Raw genomic sequence first — 6491 nt, 5'->3', positions numbered from 1 at the left:
CCTAGCACTGTGAACTTCTCTTTACAAGAGAAGTCACTAAAGCTGAAGGCGAGTTCTACCTGAACTCCCTCAGACTTAACGAGCGCGCCGTTCGCTAAACGAACGGTCGCCTCTTCTCGCTTGCCATCCTGGCAAAGCGACTCAAACATCGCCGGTCTCTTTCTTAGAGCCGCGAGTTTCACAAAATTTTGTGATGCACCCGAATCCACTAGGAGGGTCATCACCTGGTCATAGACTCTTACATGAGCGCTATAGACCAGCAGGGTTGAGGTCCGAAATTTCGAGACCTCAGGGACTATGCTACCCATTTGTTCGACAACTCTGAACTTAGGGGTAGCTTCAGAGTCCGCGTCAGTAGGGCATCCCGCCCCTACTGCGCTCCTGCATTTCCCGACCCCTCAGTGGTCGATGCAGAACTCATGCGTCTCGCACGCTGGTTCTTGCCATCGCCTTTTTGGGTAGGGAGTCCTCTTGCTGGGCGTCTACGCCCCAGCAGGGACCCAAGCATAGCAGCGAGCTATCATATGGCCGTGCTTGCCGCATTTATATTAGACAACGTCTGCAATGCCCAGCCCCATCGGAGTGGCATCTGACATCTCGGCCGACGGCTTATACCAAGCTGTCGCCGAGGCATATTCGTAGAATTGCTCCTCAACCAAGGCAATTTGGATTGCCTCTTCCATTGTCGACGGTACCTTTCTGAAAAGGGCCTGTCGCGATGGACTATGCCGTATTCCGTTCATAAACGCTTAATGTGCTCCGGAATCGGACCCACGCTAACGGACGTGGACAGCGAGCGCATCGCTTGCATATACTCTTGCAGAGATCGCTTCGCCTGTCGCGCTCCAGAGAAGCGCGCGTGAAGCAACACTTCGTTGTTCGGCGGCTGGTACATGGCGCGAATCTTTTCCTAAAAATTCGCCCATGTATGGAACACCTTTCTGTCCGCCATAAGCGCCGAGTAAACCCACTTTTAGGCCTTACCGCGCAGATGCGACATGGTGTACGAAATCATCCGGCTGTCGTCCTCGTTGACCTGCGCGACACCGCATTGCCCCACGGCTAAAAGCTAGTGGACTATCATGTGCGCTGCAGTTCCATCGAACTTGGGCGGGTCCATCCGAATGGACCTCGGCTGATGCAGCCGGGCGGAGAGCATCTCAACAGTCCTGTTGAAAGCCTCGCTCCGAGCCTGCTCATGCCTCAGCTCATCCTGAGTCTGAGTGACAGACTCCACCGCAGCATGACCTTGTGCCTCGGGCACAGCCCTTCGCTGTCCGAGCACGAATGCCTCAAACTGCTCCAACTGAGCAACATGCTGCTCAGGAGGACAACCCAGGAGTCTGGCCAGGGCTTGTTCACCAAGTCCCTCCGCTATATGCCCTGCCACCTCCCGATGATGGTCGGAGAGGTGAGGGTATGAGCCCAATCAATATTGAGGCTCATCCTCACGTACACACGCAGAGATGCGGGTCGTGGGAAGGATTTCAAGTGCTACAAGGTGTTAACAGGCACGTCGTAATGCGGCCACGCCCTACTCAGACACACACCCTAGCACAGCGAGGAAGCGGTTAAATCAGCTTCTCTTGCATGCAGTGAGGTAGTTGCGTGGGCGCGTTAGCGATCTCACCCAACGCACTAAGTACTCTAGTGAAGTGTCGTCGTGAGAGTGGTAATACGGCTCCTCGTGCGCACTTTTTAAGTCGAAAGTAGTTTTCAGACTGATTTATTTTTAATCACATTCGATTTAAATGCCTATTTTGCCACTCAAAATGTCATCTCTACAGATAACACTTAATATGTATTGCGAGCGTATCTTTCTAGATACCTCGCGTAACGAATGACGTTAGCCGTCATCCCTCCTAATGTGAATGCACCTATGTGCATCACATACACAAGGGTTGGTCAAAAATGTGAACCACACCCGAGTGCTGGGTCTTACTACTTTAATCTAGTAATTGACCATCCCGTTAAGTACACCAAATGTACTGTCACAACAGGTACTGATACCAGTACCTGGGATGACGAACACGCGTCGTCCCGAAACCTTAAAGATAGTCATATCTAGTATAGCGGGGTCGAAGAAGACTTCATTTTGAGGGGATTCGTCGAGTTGGACGATGCCAAAAGGACTTGTCACATCGTCGACGAGCAAATGCAAGTCGCATTTGTTCAATCAATTCTAGCAAGTCGTGCCAAAACTTGAGCACTAGGCCTCATGTTGCGCGACCAAAATGTATTTGGCTGGCTAGAGGCTTTTAAAAGCCCGGGCTCAAACAGACGTTTGAACCGCCCAGGGCTGAGTTCAGAGCTTGATCAGAGCTTCTGAACTCAAGCAAGGCAAGTGTGATGTTCACGCTTATGCCCAGCACATACGACTCCTAACGAGTTGTATCACGAACAACTTAGTGCATGAACACACGTTGATTACGGTGTTCATGCAAGGTCTTACGGATGGTCCGGTAAAGATTTACCTGTTCCGCTTGGAACTGGATACGCTTGAAGAAGCAATATCCGTTACGGAACCGGAGGACTTTAGCTTGAGACAGGCTCAAGCAAGTTCATCATCATATCGACCCCAAGACGACACGAGCTTGGAAGGCCAGAACCTATGGACCTCTCTTATGGAAAGCGAGAGACCTCGCTTTTCGAATAATAAGCGATCGCGGAAATGCCATCGCTGCCAAAAATTAGAACACTACGCTCATGAGTGTAATGCCCCACGCCCAGCACCGAAAGGTACTGAACGTAATTTTGGACCGTATGCCAAAAAGGGCAACGGTCGCAGATCCGACGTTGTTGCGAAATCGCAACAGCGAAGCGGACCGCCAAAAAATGGTCGGGGTCAGACGAGGGGAACGCCCTACTGATCCAGCAACCTCAAGAGAATTTGATAATCTCTTGACAAAAGTTGCTCCAGACACACAATCATTATGTGTCTCTGCACCTGGAGATGAGGTATCCCTTATCACCTTGAAGTTAAAAGTGACAAATGATTTGTCACTCAGAGCCCTAGTGGACTGTGGGGCGTCGAACAACTTTTTTCGTTGCCAGTCGATAGAGGGTCGCAGGCTCAAATATATTGAGCGCGACATCCTTCCAACGAGGAGGACGGTGCGTCTAGCAACAGGCGCATCGTAACAGTGATGATACGCGAAGTAAAATTTCACTACACATTAAGAGATTTACAGTATGATGATGATCTCATCGTACTGGATTTGGATGTCAAATTTGATGTCATCCTAGGTTAACCTTGGCTCAGAAAATACGAGCCAAGGATCAGCTGGCAGCATCGATCCGTAAAGATGCCTGCCACTTGTTCATCAGATGGCCATCTGATGAACGTCTTGGAGCGTCCACAAGCGTGTGGATGTACTACGAGTGAGTGCGATGGCCTCACTTGTTGTAGGGTCGTTAGTACGACAGCACAAGATCATACTGCGGAGTCAGCTGCCGGCGGCTGTGCGAATGCATAGGCAGCGTCGAAGGTCCACCACTCGAATAAGTCAAGTGGATTGAGACATGAATCTACGCGTAGTGGGCGACATTCAAGGAACATACCGGCTGCCCAAAAGGGACAATACGATAATCCTAGGCGAGTAGAGAGTCGACCGTCGAGGATTCGACTGTGATAGCGCGCTCACAGTCGGAAGGCATCGAGGGAATAAGTCCCAACATACTTGACGAAAAGCTCCTCAAATAGTTAATGTTAAGTGATTAGACTTCAACATCCCGAGGGACGAATCCCTCGGCAGCCTGTGAAAAAGGAATTTCAGGAAGGAGCCGATGCATTAAATGTCTTGATTAATGACGGATCAAGCGTAGGCACTAATACTCTTGATCTGTATGCGCCTCCGAAGTTAACTTCAAGATAACTCAAATACCAGCTCTAGATTCTAAACAGTTCTTGAGAGATCTGCATAATGGCAGAATCAAGCAGATCTACGTACTCGTCACAGAGGTCGAATACGTAACCGATATTCGGTCAGCGATAACTTTTGCAGAGAACGAACGGGTTCTCAGCGGCTCATGGATGGACGGAAGTGTCTTCGACGTGAAGACTCGGATTGAGAGAGATACTACTCAATCCTGGGAGTCACTTAAAACCAATGCTTTATACAAGGATTTGATTAGATTCAGGTATGTATTCCCTGAAGCGGTTCCATGCGAAATGCCTAAGGATAAAGGCACTCGACATGAGATCGAGCTCAAACCGGGCTCGAAGTACTGTGTCATGAAGGCACTGTCTCGTTAACAAGTACTTGTGATCGATAAATTATGTATCGATCGATTAAAGTGGGCCATGTAAGGGAGTCAACCTCCCCACATAGCTCTCCGACCTTCTGTGTGCAAAAGGCCGCAGGGGTCGTAGCGGATAGTGCACGCATTCAATAAACTGAGTGCTGCAACGGTACCGACTCAAACGCCGCTACCTAGAATTAACGTAATCATAGATGTTTGTCTAAGAGTACCATCATTTTGTCTATGGATCTGATGGATGAATTTTATCAGATCCTTATGCGTGAACGGGACATTTCGTACACAGCAGTGAACACACCTAGTGGGATGCTCCGTGAATGGCTAGTAATGCCACAGAGGCTTAGTAACATCGCTGCAACATTACAGATGCGTAACGAATTTGTTGAGACAGGTGCGAGAATTCGCACCGAGTTATTTTGACGATGTATTCGTCCATAGCCGGGTCAGGGACGGGAAGACGGACATGGAAGTTCTTATACTAACGTTCGTCAGGTTCTTACACTTATGCGAAAGCATAAGTTGTACGCAAATCTCAAGATGTGTATATTCGCTCCAAGCGAAATACCACTTCTTGGGTAAATTGTCGGAAAACACGGCGTGCGCCCTGATCCGGGAAAGATCAAGGCAATCTCCGACTGGCCAGTTCCAGCCGATGTCGAGAAACTTAGAAAGTTCCTTGGGGTCGAAACGGACTTGCACAAGTACTCACGCAAATATGACAAGATGACAGTTCATCTCCCTCGTCTCTTAGAAAAGGACGAGAAATGGTTACGGAATGCTAATTGTCAGCGTTCCGTTAAGGTTTCAAGCAAAGATTGATGCAATCGGCAAGATGAGCGATTGCAGATTAAGATAGACGATTCCATGTGGTTTGTGACGCCAGAAATTTCGCAAGCGGCTGTGCGTTAATGCAATACGATGCAGACGGCGAAGAGAGATTTCGCAATTGGCTGTGCGTTAATGCAATACGATGCAGGCGGCGCGGAGCGCGTCCATCTTACCAATCGCGTCAACTGCAACCAGCTGAACGCAATTACTTAGGGCATGACAAAAAATTCCTTGCCATGAAATTTGCACTTGCTAAATTTAGGGTCTATCTCCTCGGAGTTAGACCATTCAGCGTATATACGGACCATGCGACATTACGCACGGCCGTAAACAGCCCACACCTCTCACAAATAATGGCGAGGTGGCCATCCTTTGCGGAGTATAATTTCTTCATGGAATGTAGACCAGGACGACTTAATGTCGTCGCTGATGCGTTATCACGCCGAGCCAATTTCGAGTCGGCTGCGCACTCCAACTGTGAAAATAATCCCACTGTTGCAACACTCACTACGAGTGTTTCGTCATCGACTTTTATTGATGACATAAAGAAAGCCTACGCAGAAGGTAAAGATCTTCTGCGTCTAATGGATCATTTGATGAATCCATTCAATAAATCTTTTAAAGATTAATCGGCTTTATATTGATCGTCATCCGACCAATACACAACACACAACGGCTTACTGTACTACACAGCCGTTGCTGGCGACACTAATACACGTTGCGTCGTCCGAACTCACAATGGTTTGTGCTTGCGCATCATGTATGAGTGCCACGATGCACCAACAAGTGGGCATCGTGAACGTGAGAAAACTTATCTCACAGTAAGTCGCGACTTTTATTGGCCCCGTTAGTATCAGCTCGTGCGCAAGAACATTTGTGCTTGCGAGGAATGTCGACGGGTGAAGCCTGTCTTTATCGACATGGTATAAACTCTACGGTTTACCCCGTGAATTGGTCTCAGATAGATATCCACGGCTCACGGCGGAGTTTTGGCAATCCATGTTCCGATCTCTCGAAACACGGCTAATTATGTCAACTTCTGACCATCCAGAAACAGATAGCCAGACAGGAAGCGTCGCGTCCTCGAAAAGATACATCGACGTTACGTCAAATCATATCCGAATTGGAGCGAGTTTTTACCGATGGTCAAACTCCCCATCCACGCATACCCACCTAATTAGAGAGATCGTCTAGTTTAAGAAGGGCGTGGATTCGCACGTTTTTGGCTCATCCTCATTCGCATCGAAGCTAACAACGACGCGAATGGTGTGATGTCGAAGCAATCGACATCGAAGATGAAAAAGATCTCATGGCAGTGCGCACAAAGCGCACTGGAAAAGACAAAACGAATGAGTCAGCTGAGGAATTTCTGCTGGCTCGAGAATCATCAATTTGTTTCGTAC

This window comes from Bremia lactucae, linkage group LG14, assembly GCF_004359215.1.
Source record: "Bremia lactucae strain SF5 linkage group LG14, whole genome shotgun sequence".
Taxonomy (NCBI): domain Eukaryota; phylum Oomycota; class Peronosporomycetes; order Peronosporales; family Peronosporaceae; genus Bremia; species Bremia lactucae.
This window is presented reverse-complemented; position numbering follows the sequence as displayed.